This window comes from Moschus berezovskii, chromosome 11 (assembly GCF_049115385.1).
Source record: "Moschus berezovskii isolate FMDL1 chromosome 11, NW_MosBer_1.0, whole genome shotgun sequence".
Classification (NCBI taxonomy): Eukaryota; Metazoa; Chordata; class Mammalia; order Artiodactyla; family Moschidae; genus Moschus; species Moschus berezovskii.
Window position 1 is genome coordinate 84,196,131 of NC_142470.1, and position 16,074 is coordinate 84,212,204.

Consider the following 16,074-nt stretch of genomic DNA (forward strand, 5'->3'; position numbering starts at 1 on the left):
AATTCAGACCGGTAAGAAATTATCTGTCACCAAAAAAGGAAGTTCACCATTATTCTAAGTAGTCACAGTTTGAAACATTCTCTTGCCTAGAATTGAAAGTGGCATTTTCAAAACTGAAACATGACAACTAGAATTTAGCTGCTATGTGTTGTCACAAAATTACCTAGAGTAAAACATAGACATTAAATAAGTCATGGTTCAGAACACTGCACACGTGCGAAGTGGAAGACAATCCAACAGTGAGTGGCCCCCTTTTATTCAAGGATAAAACATGTAAGCAAGGAAACCCTCCCCAAAATTGAGTCTTCAGTTCAGTTCAGTTCAGTCGCTCAGTCGTGTCCGACTCTTTGCGACCCCATGAATCACAGCATGCCAGGCCTCCCTGTCCATCACCAAATCCCGGAGTTCACTCAAACTCATGTCCATCGAGTCAGTGATGCCATCCAGCCATCTCATTCTCTGTCATCCCCTTCTCCTCCTGCCCCCAATCCTTCCCAGCATCAGACTCTTTTCCAGTGAGTCAGCTCGTCGCATGAGGTGGCCAAAGTATTGGAGTTTCAGCTTTAGCATCAGTCCTTCCAAAGAACACCCAGGATTGATCTCCTTTAGAATGGACTGGTTGGATCTCCTTGCAGTCCAAGGGACTCTCAAGAGTCTTCTCCAGCACCACATGAGTCTTAGACAACCAAAAGTAAGTTTTAGATCTTTATAGTTCTAATATTGCTGATTATGGTCTGTTAGTCCTCTCTATCTCCCCTAAATATTATCATCCCTGTGTATTTTAAATTTAATAGCTATATAAAATGACTAGGGCCCAGAGCTGACTGTAATTGTGTGGGGAAGGGGAAACAAGGTGGCAGAAGTTCAATAAGGGAGCAGGATAGGTCATAAGAACAAATTTAGGGAATGTGGGAAAGCATAAGCATTTTTTATTCACTTATTCATTCATACAGTAAATATGTATTGGGGACTTAATGTGTGTAAATACACGTCTTCTCCAAGGGCACAAATGTAGTCAAGTAAATGATGCATCTGTGTAACTGGATTACCAGATAGATCAAGAAGCAGTAACAGGCAAGATACACAGGTTATATATACAGGTAGTTTGGAGAACAAAAACATTATTTTAAGCAGAACTATACAGAGAAGGTTAAAGGATGGGATAAAATTTGAGCTGTATGGAGTAAGACTTAGGAATAGTAATTCTCAATTCTGGCTGCTCAACTGAATTGCCTAGGAACTAAAAAATGGTCAGTAAGTAGGTGTCTCACCAGACCATCTAAAACACAACCTATGGGAGAGGGGGTCAATTATTAAAAAAAAAAAATTCTCCAGGTGATTTGCATATGCATTCAAGATGGAGAACCCCTGAATTAAGTTAGGATCTAATTCTTTTCTAGTCTGTGTTTTGATTGTTATTAACTGAACACGCTTAAGTAAAATACTCATTCTTTTATAACCAACTTCTTCTTCTATGACTTATAACTCCTTATAATTTATTTTTTATTTTACTTCTTTGCATATAACACTTAAAAGTAGGTTAAAATTCAAGAAATCAACAATGAAATTGGGCTTTATTTTAAAAAGTCTTCTAAAATTATTCTGAATTTATTATAATTCACCTTAATTTCTTTAAGTATGTACTTTAGATTATTTCTAATTATGAGAGTACTGTTCAATTATGGTCACTATTTTAAGGCAGGCAAGTGCAGGAATAAATTTTGAAAAGGAGATGTTTACTGTAGGCTTTGGGAATTTAAATATCCTAAATTATTCAGGAAATTAATAATTTATAATTAATTAGCTTAATTAATAATAAAGAAGCTATTTTCCTAGGTCATTATGCACAATTGTAGTTATTATATGTGCCATTCAGTTGTCTATAGGGGAGAATTATATTATGCTGATAAATAGAGCAAATGGAAAGCTATGGAGAAAGTTTAAATGTTTTTTATTTTTAGAGAATATAGGAATTACATAATTTTAAAATTATATCTCCACTGTAAGTAAAGCAAGCAAAACTAAATGAATAAATAGCCAGACAACATCAGTCTAATTAGTCCAATTTCCACTGTTACAAAGATGAGGAGGGAATATCAAGTTATATTGTCAGATAAATTGATATAAAGTAATTAGTAATATTTATTTCTCTATTCCTAAATAATTTAGAGATAATCATATATGGGGTCCACCATCTTCAGGGAAATCCAATGGGGCCACCATTCCAAATGGATTTGCCTTACAAAGACTGTCAGATTTTTGAAATTAGCAAAAAATAATTACTTCTGCAGCTACCATAATAAAAAGCATTTTATCAGTTTTTTGTTCTTGAAGCCTGTTTTTGAATAATTTCCGGTAGTCTTTCTGTACTGTTACTGAAGTTTCATAGTGAAATTCGTTAATAAATGTAAAGCGATGTTGACCTTAGACATGTTCTTCAGCTGAAGCATCCTACTGGTACCCACTTCCAAGAAGTCAGTCCCTGAAATTGATAGAATCCCTATTTCCCTTGCCCACCTCTATAAACAAGATTAAATTACCTGTTACTGGCTTCCTAGCTATTAACCCTGAAGGAAGTTTTTAAGATTATATGTGATTGTTTATATAATCAGAACACTGAATTAATTTTATTGCAGGTATGTATTAATATAACATGTTAAATAGGTTTTTAGGGAGAAGAATGATTATTTATTGAGCTGTAATTCACATAAAATAAAATCCATCTGTTGGAAGCATACAGTTGGTGGTTTTTAGTACATCCACAAGATTGTTAAACTGTCACCACAGTCTAATTCTGCAGCATTTTCATTAACCTAACAAGAAACCCTGTACTCATTAGGCTACTCTGTTATAGTTGCTATAGCACCACTTACAGTAAAAACTATCTCCAGCTTTCCCGTTATATGTTACCTTCATTTCTGTGACTCTATTCATCTTTCACAATTAATAAAATATATCATTTGATCCTCAAAATGATAATCTCAGGATTTGGGAAGATTTTTGATACATTTTATAGTCAAAGAAAAATTGTCCATGTTCAATATGTTTAATGTTAAACTCAAGTAAAAATGCATATATATGTGTGTGTGTATATATATATATATATATAAATGCATTTACCTGTAGAAATATAAATACAAATGACATTTTGTTAATCAGAGTTTGTGGTTATATAGGATTCTCTATTCTGCAACATTCACTTAATACTGTTTTTTTCCTTTCCCGGTATAAACTGAGACTCTAGAGTACCTTGTGACTCAAACAGATGTGCATGACCTAATAGTCTTGTTTAAATGTGATATTGTAGAAAGGCCCAAGAATATCAGATACAAAAGAAAATTTTATCTGGCATATTTTATTTTTGCTGTTATTGTCCAGAAAGAGATTAATATAGTGAAATTTGGCTAAGCACAATAGTTAATTAATATTTTGTAAAATGGAGGAAAATGGTCATAGCAGACACTATTTAGTTTCTATCCAGACTAATTCTGGTCCTCCGTTAATATCCAGTTGAGCGTCGAATACATACAAGACTCTGTCATGTGTGTTATGGCAAACTAAGAATTACTTTTCAACTGAAAATTGGAAGGGCTAGTCTATAAATTGTAAACATTGGCTTCTAATCTTCCAGGTGATATTTGAAAATGAGTTCTTCTGGAGTCTGATAATTAAGTCCCTTGCAGAAGCTTCCTAATCATTAGAACCATCTGTAAAGGACAGGGTTGAATTTTTTTCCATTATGCAACCACAGATTGGTGTGACTGATTTTTCTTTTGTCAAATAAATAGATTGTTTACTTATTCAGTGACAAGATAATTTGTTTAGTCATCTACCCATCGTTTGCAGCTTAGCCTTTTAACAACTTAGCCATGGTTTCCCATGTGATACCCTAGCAGTTGATGTTTTCTTAGGGGTTGCCCTGAATAGCAGTTCTGCAAACACATTAAGCAGCCAGACAAACCATGGTTAAGAGTACCAAATGCAATTTGGTGAATAAAACTAAACTGGGCCACTAATAAAGAATGGGTTGGAAATGATGGAGCAATTTTGGAAATTCCAACAAAGAATGAATAGAAGAAATTCCTATTCAAAGTCCAATAGGGAAATAAAAATTATTTTCACTGAAGTTATTTTTAATAGTATGTATCTTGTAGATGTTTTTGACTTATTTCTATAGTATCCATGTTGAGTCTACACTTCTTATGTTGTATAATCCATTGTTTCTAGATAATTTGCCTGATCATTGGTTTGATCTGATTGATGATACAGATGTCCTAATTGATTGCTCATGAATTAATCATTATATCAAAAACAAACAAAACCAAATTTAGACCAGCTTAGCTTGGTGAGTATGGTGGTAGACTTCATCCCATATTCTGCAGATATGAATTGCTATATGTCTAGAAACATTTATGAAGATTTCAGATATAGAACTTAAAATATAGGAAATAATATCTAAATATTTCCATAGCCTCAGTGGAGTTTATGCATTAAAAAATTCTAGGTTTAGGCTGTTTAGCAAAGAAAGGCACTGTCTCCTGGTAAATAATCCTAATTTCAACATTTTATCCTTTTGTGAATTGTGAGTCGAAACCACTGAGAGATTATTGTTTGTTTTAGTTTATATCTACATTTCAGAAAATGGCTAGAGAAACCATTTGCAATAAACATAATAAAGCGGATTCTATCAAAAGATAGTTAAATGTGTTCACAGGATATTGGGAAAGAAATTAAATGTGTCTACTCCCTGGTGGCTCAGACTGTAAGGCGTCTACCCGCAATGCGGGAGACCTGGGTTCATTTCCTGAGCCACTGACCTAAGAGATTAGAATACTTGGGTTCTAATTATAGCCCTGTCCTGGGTCTGATACATTCAAGATGACCAGTCACTTTGGATCTCATTTTCAACAGCCACAAAATAGACTTAGCAATACTTCATGGTTCAGGAAGTATGTGAGTTAAATAAGAAATTAAGTATAAATGTATACTGGGGCTTCCCAGCTGGCACTGTGGCAAAGATCCCACCTGCCAGTGTAGGAGACATAACAGATGTGGGCTCCATCCCTGGGTCAGGAAGATTCCCTGGAGAAGGAAATGACAACCCACTCCAGTACTCTTGCCTGGAAAATCCCATGGATGGAGGAGCCTGGTAGGCTACAGTCCATGGGTTTGCAAAGAGTCGGACACAACTGAGTGACTTTATTCGCAGGATATTGAGAAATAAATTATTAGAACTGGAAAAATGTACATAATAATTAGCATAATTATATAATTAAGATTCTGTTGACACTACATAAAAGTTCTGAAATCACTGGTAATTTAATCATTTTAACCAAACAGGTGGGGCAAATTGGCCAATGTGGTGATACATATTGGTAAATCATCACGTGATCTTTTATAATAGGACCTACATATAATGTAGGAGAGAAATCAGGATAGTTTTGAGAATGGAAAATGGTACCATTAGGTATTTCTTTTCCCCAAAAGACACTCTACTTTGTTAATAATTTGTATTCTCTGCATCCAGTTGATTTGTATATGCCATTGCAACTGAGAGTTTTGTTTTTACATAAAGAATACATATTTATCTGTGTTTGTTAGGAGAAGGTTAGCACAGCTTCACAACAAATATATTACATGTGGTGGATGCTATGCACTTAGTACTCAAGAACTGCCTGTGAATAATCCAAGTCCCTCTCTGAATGTGAATTAAGGCCCATGAAGGTTAAGGGATTTGTCTGAAGAGGCAAGACCAGAATTTGAACCCAGTCACCTAGTCCACAGACCAGGGCCTCTGTATCTATGCATCTAGCACATAATTTAGAGCATCCATTTTATGCCAGATACTGTTAGAGTCAGTTATTATGCTATATATTCTAAACACATGCCACCTATTTTACTGTAATTTTCTATCTTTTTATTGTCTGATCAGATAATTGTTCTTTATTTTATCCCACTCAGCAATCATGTTAATCTGGAATTGATTTTATTTCTGCCTGGTCAGCTTAAAATTGTAAGCCTCAAGTTAAAATCTCCCTTTGTTATGCATTTAGGACTGATGCTAAAGCTGAAACTCCAATACTTTGGCCACCTCATGCGACGAGTTGACTCACTGGAGAAGAGTCTGATGCTAGGAGGGATTGGGGGTGGGAGAAGATGGGGATGACAGAAAATGAGATGGCTGGATGGCATCACCGACTCAATGGGCATGAGTTTGAGTGAACTCCGGGAGTTGGTGATGGACAGGGAGGCCTGGCGTGCTGTGATTCATGGGGTCACAGAGTCGGACACGACTGAGCGACTGAACTGAACTGAGCTGAATATAGAATGAGGGTCTTTCCTGGTAGTTCAGCTGCTAAATAATTTGCCTGCAACATGGGAGACCTGGGTTCGATCCTTGGGTTGGGAAGATCCCCTGAGGAGGTCACGGCAACCCACTCCAGTATTCTTGCCTATAGAATCCGCATGGACAGAGGAGCCTGTCAGGCTACAGTCCATGGGATCACTAAGATTTGGACATGACTGAGCGACTAAGCACAGCACAGCATAGTATAGAATGAAATAGAATGTAACTTAATGTTCATAAACCAGCAATACATTCATTAGTAGGGCTTTTATCTCATGTAATTGAAGCTGTTTCTGATATGAAGAAAAGGCCAGTCTTATGCCTTTTCTTTTTATCCCGTGGGCATGGTAATAAAGACTACTGGTTAAATGTTTGATCATAATGACATGAGCTTTCTGACTCTAAGGAGTTTCAGTTCACTTGGGAAATTCACTTACAAAATGTACAGATTGTTAAATTAGTAAGTTAGATATAAGTCATAATTATAAGTGACAGACTGTAATTTTCATGCAGGCAGAAACTGTCTGTCCTGTTTACTGCCCTGGAATCTAGCATGATGTCTGATACAGAATAGGTGGGCTTCATAAACATTTGTTAAAGGAGTAACTGAATAAATACATGAGAGACTCCTTGTTATAGTCAGTAAGCTGAAAGAGTTCAAAGGAGAGAGAGAGAAGGAGGGAGGGAGGGAGGGAGAGAAGGGGATGCAGAGAAAGGGAGGGAGAGATTGATGGTTGAGAGAGAGCTGGAGTGATCAGAAAAGGCTTAAGGGCAGGTAATGCTTATAAGAAAAGGTTACCTCAGGGATAGAATCTTAATGACTTAACATTCTTTATTTATATGTTTTTGTATTCTAAAAGTTTTGACAGTGAACATGCATGTAATTCTAGTCAAATTTATTAGTTAAAAAATTGCTGGTCCTGAACAAGGATGAGCATGTGAGGGTTTGTGTAAAGAAGAGGAAGGAGAGAATTTCAGGTGGGATGTGTGGCAATAGCCAAATTACAGAATAGAAAAGGACGATTGATATTAGGAAGGGCTGGATGGAGGGGAGAGAAGCAGGAGATAGGCAGATAAGTCATGTTGGGGCAATTTCTGGACTGGCATTCTAAATGTACCATCTGTACAGATTGATTTTAGGACCCGAGATGGGTCCTGGTTCTCTGAATGTTATCCCTAACTACTGACAGATTGCTGAAAAAATACAGATAATTTTAATACTTTAATCAACCTCTCATCTGCTTGCTGCTGCTGCTAAGTCACTTCAGTCGTGTCCGACTCTGTGCGACCCCATAGACAGCAGCCTACCAGGCTCCCCCGTCCCTGGGATTCTCCAGGCAAGAACACTGGAGTGGGTTGCCATTTCCTTCTCCAATGTGTAAAAGTGAAAAGTGAAAGTGAAGTTGCTCAGTCGTGTCCAACTCTTAGCGACCCATGGACTGCAGCCTACCAGGCTCCTCCTTCCATGGGATTTTCCAGGCAAGAGTATTGGAGTGGGTTGCCACGGCCTTCTCCATCTCATCTGCTTGGTATGAATTATTTCCATTCTAACATGAACAAAGAATTTGAGAGCAGAGGCTGTTAACTGTATGGGCCAAGGAAACAGGAAAAAAGGAAATGTGAAAGCATTGCTGGGTAGGAGAAAGATCCAAAAAGGGGACTGAGGGCCAGGCACATTACTCCTTCACAGTAGTTCTGTCCTGTGACTTTGGTAGCAGCAAAGGTCAGCAGTGTTGGAAATGAGAGGTTGCTTGGAGGGACCCATTTTGTATGTAGGTTCTCTGGATATTCGTCTGCTTCACTCCCTTGGAATGTAACATTCAATTTCTTTATTTTGGCTTTGACTGTGCTTCATGCTATGGAAAGAATTCAGGCTCTATATTCAGGTCTATCTGTGACTACAGAGGCAGCTCTGATGCCCACTTATTTTATGATAATAATCAAATTCTGTAACATCTGTTAGTTTCTATATCTCTAATAATCGGATATAATAATCCTTCACTGATAGGGTTTTATATGAGTGAAATGATGGAACTTTAAGAAGTGCCTGACATGTGATCATTCCTAGTTTCCTTTTCCTTTTCTGAGGTTGACCTCTGTAGGCATATTTCACCTTGGGGATTTGTTTTTCCTTGTTTGCTTCAGCTTGTTGAGAATTCATAACCATTAAGAATGATCATTTACAGGATTACAGCCCATAAATGTATGCCTTTTAAACAATAGGCATTCAGAAATATCAATCACTTCATGTTCTAAACAAACAACAAGCAGAAATATTGTATGTGACAAAGCATTTTCCTCCTGTGCTAGGAAACGATCCATAATGTTTTGCATTTACATTCAGTACAAGTAGACTTGCGACTTCTTGGTGCAATCATTGAATGCTGCAAACCAGCATTTATTATCTTCCTGCTCTTTACAGATTGGGTTGCTTCAACATTTTATAGGCATTTATGACAGTATAACTTCAACTGTTGTCCAGATACAGCCTGTCCAGTGGGTGGGTTTCCTTGTATTGTTGGTACTTTATTTCATGAAATGAAATGGCTTAAAGTGACAGGAAATGACCTGAAGCCTCTCCTCTTGCCTAGAGAGCAGGCTGTAGCTAGCCTCAGCCATGATGTATAGGTAATGAATGGAGTGTCCTCAATATGGTACTTTGACAGTGAGGGAGCCTTAGGTCACCTTAGTCCAGAGAAGTCACAATTTACCTGACCTCTCAATCCACTGGAATAGAAAACTTTGTGGGAATGACCTTTCTGGTCCCAGAACCTGGAAAGAGATTAAAAAATTTAAATCAATCACATTAATTCCCTTAACTAAATTCCTCTAGTGGCTTTTCATTGTATTCAGAGTAATATCCAACTCCTTACAATGGGTTTTGAGATGTCCCTAATCAGTTCCTGCTTTTTCTGATTTCATCTCCAACCATTTCCCCTCCTCTCCCGTGGGATCTAGTCATTCTGAGATTCTTTCTGTTTCTGTTCAGTTCAGTTCAGTCTCTCAGTCGTGACTGACTCTTTGTGACCCCATGTATCTCAGCATGCCAGGCCTCCCTGTCCATCACCAACTCCCAGAGTTCACTCAAACTCATGTCCATTGAGTCAGTGATGCCATCCAGCTATCTCATTCTCTGTCGTCCCCTTCTCCTCCTGCCCCCAATCCTTCCCAGCATCAGAGTCTTTTCCAGTGAGTCAACTCGTTGCATGAGGTGGCCAAAGTATTGGAGTTTCAGCTTTAGCATCAGTCCTTCCAATGAACGCCCAGGATTGATCTCCTTTAGAATGGACTGGTTGGATCTACTTGCAGTCCAAGGGACTCTCAGGAGTCTTCTCCAACACCACAATTCAAAAGTATCAATTCTTCGGCTATCAGCTTTCTTCACAGTCCAACTCTCACATCCATACATGACCACTGGAAAAACCATAGCCTTGACTAGACGGACCTTGGTTGGCAAAGTAATATCTCTGCTTTTTAATATGCTATCTAGGTTGGTCATAACTTTCCTTCCAAGGAGTAAGCGTCTTAATTTCATGGCTGCAATCAGCATCCGCAGTGATTTTGGAGCCCCAAAAAATAAAGTCTGACACTGTTTCCACTGTTTTTCCATCTATTTCCCATGAAGTGATGGGACCAGAGGTCATGATCTTTGTTTTCTGAATGTTGAGCTTCAAGCCAACCTTTTCACCCTCCTCTTTCACTTTCGTCAAGAGGCTTTTGAGTTCCTCTTCACTTTCTGCAATAAGGGTGGTATCATCTGCATATCTGAGGTTATTGATATTTCTCCCGGCAGTCTTGATTCCAGCTTGTGCTTCTTCCAGCCCAGCGTTCCTCATGATGTACTCTGCATATAAGTTAAATAAGCAAGGTGACAATATACAACCTTGACATACTCCTTTTCCTATTTAGAACAAGTCTGTTGTTCCATATCCAGTTCTAACTGTTGCTTCCTGACCTGCATACAGGTTTCTCAAGAGGCAGGTCAGGTGGTCTGGGATTCCCATCTCTTTCAGAATTTTCCACAGTTTCTTGTGATCCACACAGTCAAAGGCTTTGGCATAGTCAATGAAGCAGAAATAGATGTTTTTCTGGAACTCTCTTGCTTTCTCCATGATCCAGTGGATGTTGGCAATTTGATCTCTGGTTCCTCTGCCTTTTCTAAAACCAGCTTGAACATCTGGGAGTTCACGGTTCACATATTGCTGAAGCCTGGCTTGGAGAATTTTGAGCATAACTTTACTAGTGGGTGAGATGAGTGCAATTGTGCGGTAGTTTGAGCATTCTTTGGCGTTGCCTTTCTTTCGGATTGGAATGAAGACTGACCTTTTCCAGTCCTGTGGCCACTGCTGAGTTTTCCAAATTTGCTGGCATATTGAGTGCAGCACTTTCACAGCATCATCTTTCGGGATTTTAAAGAGCTCAATTGGAATTCCATCACCTCCACTAGCTTTGTTCGTAGTGATGCTCTCTAAGGTCCACTTGACTTCATATTCCAAGATGTCTGGCTCCAGGTGAGTGATCACGCCATTGTGATTATCTTGGTCATGAAATTCTTTTTTGTACAGTTCTTCTGTGTATTCTTGCCACCTCTTCTTAATGTCTTCTGCTTCTGTTAGGTCCATACCATTTTTGTCCTTTATCGAGCCCATCTTTGCATGAAATGTTCCTTTGATACTTCTAATTTTCTTGAAGAGATCTCTTGTTTTTCCTATTCTGTTGTTTTCCTCTATTTCTTTGCATTGATTGCTAAGGAAGGCTTTATCTCTCCTTGCTATTCTTTGGAACTCTGCATTCAGATGTGTATATCTTTCCTTTTCTCCTTTGCTTTTTGCTTCTCTTCTTTTCACAGCTATTTGTAAGGCCTCCTCAGACAGCCATTTTGCTTTTTTGCATTTCTTTTCCACGGGGATGGTCTTGGTCCCTGTCTCCTGTACAATGTCACGAACCTCCCTCCAGAGTTCATCAGGCACTCTATCTACCAGATCTAGTCCCTTAAATCTATTTCTTACTTCCACTGAATAATCATAAGGGATTTGATTTAGGTCATATCTGAATGGTCTAATGGTTTTCCCTACTTTCTTCAATTTAAGTCTGAATTTCGCAATAGGCAGTTCATGATCTGAGCCACAGTCAGCTCCTGGTCTTGTTTTTGCTAACTGTATAGAGCTTCTCCATCTTTGGCTGCAAGGAATATAATCAATCTGATTTCGGTGTTGACCATTTGGTGATGTCCATGTGTAGAGTCTTCTCTTGTGTTGTTGGAAGAGGGTGTTTGCTATGACCAGTGTGTTCTCTTGGCAAAACTCTATTAGCCCTTTCCCTGCTTCATTTCGTGCTCCAAGGCCAAATTTGCCTGTTATTCCAGGTGTTTCTTGACTTCCTACTTTTGCATTCCAGTCCCCTATAATGAAAAGGACATCTTTTTGGGTGTTAGTTCTAAAAGGTCTTGTAGGTCTTCATAGAACCGTCAACTTTGGCTTCTTTAGCATTACTGGTTGGGGCATAGGCCTGGATTACTGTAATATTGAATGGTTTGCCTTGGAAACAAACAGAAATCATTCTGCAAATTCCTTCTACTTTAGTATGGCACTTCCTGTTCTCCCTGCCTAGAGCATTGATCCATGATCACTTACTTCTTGTAACTCAGTCTCATTTCAATGTCATTTCCCTTGAGAGCTGTTTCTGACCCCCGAAGCTAAGCTCCAATCACCTCTTAAATCTCTAGCACATCCTGTGTTTTATTTTCTTCACAGCATTGAACACTTTCTGAAATTCTATCACTTAGCCTTTAGCTTGTTTATCATCAACACCCCTCCTGCAGAATGTAAGTTTCATGACTGCAGAGGATTTGTGTATGTTGTTTGTTGTTGCATCTCCACTGCCTACACTGGTGCCTGACCTACAGTCAGGTGCTCAATGCATATTTAAATAAGTTGTGGAAATAAGCAGTAGAGAAATGGAAAACAGAAATGAGGTTTGAACTGATCACCTTTATATTCATAGATATGCAGTGCATCATTTTTTTCAATTATTAATGATTTGTGAATGGGAACAATCTACAAATTGTGTCAGCAAAAGATTTCAAGTTTGTTTTCCCTTTCTCTGAATAGGAATACTGGCCAATGATATACAATGAGAATATGTATGTCTCCATGCACTTTCTAAGTAGTTTAGAGCTTACTTTTGGTATTTATACCGTGATGGTCTAGACCTGCTCTCAGAAAATCCGAGGCAAATGAATAAGAGACCTCCAATAAAATTTTATTACTATAAAAACTCACAGTTATTTTCAAATATGATGGGGACCTAATGATTTTGTAAACTGTCAAATTACATCAACAAGAACTATTTTTTGAAGGTGGGCTCTAAAACTATTGCATGAACCAGAGTTGCCTAGATTTAAGCAGTAATATACCCTTGGTAAAGCATAGATTAGTTCAGTCAAAATAGCTATACCAAGCAAAAGTTTCTGGCATGATGATTAATTATGCAAATGGGTGAAAGAAATAATAACCTGGTTCCCAAGATTGCTGTCACTAAGCCTTGAGAGGTGGCAGTGAAGGGAAGAGGAAGATGGTTGCTGAGTCTCCAGTGGAAATACTGGGTTGGCCAAAATGTTAGTTCAAGTTTTTTGTGTTACAGTAAAACCAGAATGTACTTTTGGGCCAACCCAATATCACTGCAATAGACCTCAAGTTCTCAGCTTCCTTACCCTGTCTCTTTACTTCTGACTCTGCAAAAATAACATAACAGAGGCACTTTCATGATAAACACCTGCAGGAAAGATTAGAATTCTTTATTAAAAGGGAACAATAGACTATCTCATTTGATGTTTACTCACTGTGGAAATGGAATTAACTTTATTCTCCAGACTTCATACAGAATAAAGAAGATGGCAGATGTATAGAGACTTGCCATTCCTTTATAAAGGTTTTAATTTAGCAAAAATGAGACTTCATTTTTTCCCCAAGAAATTAGCTTCTTAAAATAGATGAAGAATCTGGAATGAGCATTTGAGGGAGCATAACATTTGCTTTTGACTAATATATAGTATATAAGTATGTCAAGATCACTGAAATCTAAACTAAAATACAAAGGACAATTAATTCCTCAGGGATGTTTTAATTTTGCATACCTATGTGTTAGTTTTGTGTGCCTTGTATGAACTAAACAGCAATTCTTTTATCCGTCTTCTTGAACTATCAGGATTTTAGTAATGCCTTTTAACTTAAGATCGGTTGCTGTCATTCCACTATATTTAGGTCTGGTGACTTGGAAAGCAATTTGGGGCTTTGTTAAACTTCAAATGCTATCCTACGTTAAGAGTTAAGGACTGTTGAGGTTAATTTGTATTCTATTGCTATTTTTCTTCACCACTGAGCAACTGAAATTTTCTAACCTACTCTTATTCCATTTCAGCAGGATTTATGTTTTCAGAATAATAGCTAAAAAAATTGAAAGATGCATTAATTTGATGCATTAGGAAAAAAGTAGAACACAAGATATTGTATTGTTACTACCTGTATAATTCATCTTTTTATCCAAAAGAATCAATTTTCTTTGTACTCCAATTTTTATCTTTTAGTTTATAAAGTAAATACTTAATGTGAAGCTTATAGGTTCCTCCAAAAGCCTCCTTTTCTTCTTAAAATGGACTGTTTAGTTTGTTTATTTGTATGATGGCTTTGATTCGGAGGGAAAAAAGCCCACTAAGGAAGCATTGCTTCCTGCTGAAAGAGTGACAGAGCAGACAGGTTTAATACCCAGGGCTCAGATTTCAAAGAAAACTTTAATATCAATTTGTGAGATCTGCATCAAGAAATGAATGGATTCTTGCTAAAAACTGAAAATCCTGATAAAACACAAATTATTTCAAATTATCCCCACTTTAGTAGACAATATAATTAGGAATTTTTGAATCTTGGATTTCTACTTTGTAACCAGTTCTGTCTTGCAAGTTCTAATACTAGAACATTCCCTTAATCTTGATATCTGACTTATGATCCTGATGATACCCTATTCAACATAGTACCCTTGATACTGGTTCAATAGCACAGTCACCTTGCATGTGTGTGATGGAGCAATCACAAGTGAGAATTAATGTTTTTGTTCTTAATTTGCACTTAAGGAGAAATCAAAGAACTCATAAATTCAGTTCAGTCTATAGCCTGTTGCATATAGAAACTTCATCTTGGTCAGTGGCTTAAGTTCTGACTCAAATTTTTTTCATTCTTAAACTGCATCAGTTTCCCTGGAAGACCAGTTTTATATCTCTCTCCTCAATGCGAAAAATAACAAAAGAACAATAATCTCTTAACTTCCTCTTTCATTGAAAAAGAGAATGTCTTCATTTTCCCCTAATAGTTTCTCACCCTGAGGTGGAGAAGTTGCAAATCATATGAAGTACCTACTGATAAATTCTTGGCTGTAATAGAACAGTATGGCTCTCAGCATGTCTCATTGGCTATAGTTCTCATAGGGCCTGGCAGTTAAGTGGAGTCTGTTTACTTTGGCAGTGGCTCTCCCAGGGCCTCCTAAACTGGTGCTGTGTTCCCTCTACTCTTGGCCAGCTCAGAGTGACTCTCTCCATCCTACCTACTAGAAGGTTATATATAGTAGTCCCCCTTCTGAGGAACCATTTCCTTAAAAAAGAAATATTTCCAAATACTTTTGAGTTGTACTAGGGAAGCCCAGCCCTTCTCCAGGGCATCTTCTCCAGGGATTGAACCTGGGTCTCCAGCATTGCAGGCAGATTCTTCACCATCTGAGCCACCATGGAAGTCCAGCATAGCCCTATATCAAGGAAATAAAGTAACTGATTAGAAGAAATTGAAATTCCATTAAAACAGTGTAACAGTGTAAGGGTGTTTCATTATAAAGAAAGAGGGATATTTCAGAGAAGTGAAGGTAGGATATACAACTGAACACCAAGAAAAATCAGACCTGAGAGCAGGGGTGCCAGCAAAAACCAAGAAACTTTTCTCCCTTACCCTTTCCACTTACATAGGTGTCTTGTCTGTCTTTTGCTACAGATGCAGTCTTGCTCGTCATTGGTATATATGATCAGAGCATGGTTTCCCCAGCTTCTAAGTTTATGAGAACATCTAGATCCAGAGGCTGTTTCCAACATTCCAATTACATGTCTTAATTTGAAATCCTGAGAAGAGAGAATATGTCTTGGCCCATAGACCAGAGATCTGAAATTCAGTTTCATACAGTGTGGTCAGGATTGGTAGAATGTGATAGAAATATGGTGTCAGGGTCCAGCTGTATTAACTGAAACTATCAATGGGAATGGCAGTTTGCCAAAAAGAAAATATAGAATAAACAGGCTTGCTGCTTGAAGTGTGTACTCTAACTATAGTTTAGTGTTATGATCCTTGGTGCCTGTTAATTTTTTTTATTTCAGAGGGACATACATCTGGTGAGTTTCCTTTGCCTTAAAGAGTATGCCTAACTGGTCAAGATTGCTAAGTTGTTCTTACCCTCTTGTCTTTTTGATATTAGGGTATCTTTGCAACAGCTCCAAATTTCTCTTGAAACATTCAATCCACAGGATACAAGAACACTTCCAGTTAAGGCCAGGGTGTCCCAAAGTAAACTTGCAAACAGAATTACAATAAACACTCAAGTCTATAAGAAATAAGTAATTATAAAGCTTGATATCAGATTTTCTGCCTCAGTATACTAGAGGTGTAATTACTATCTTCTGAGCATACCGAAGGAAA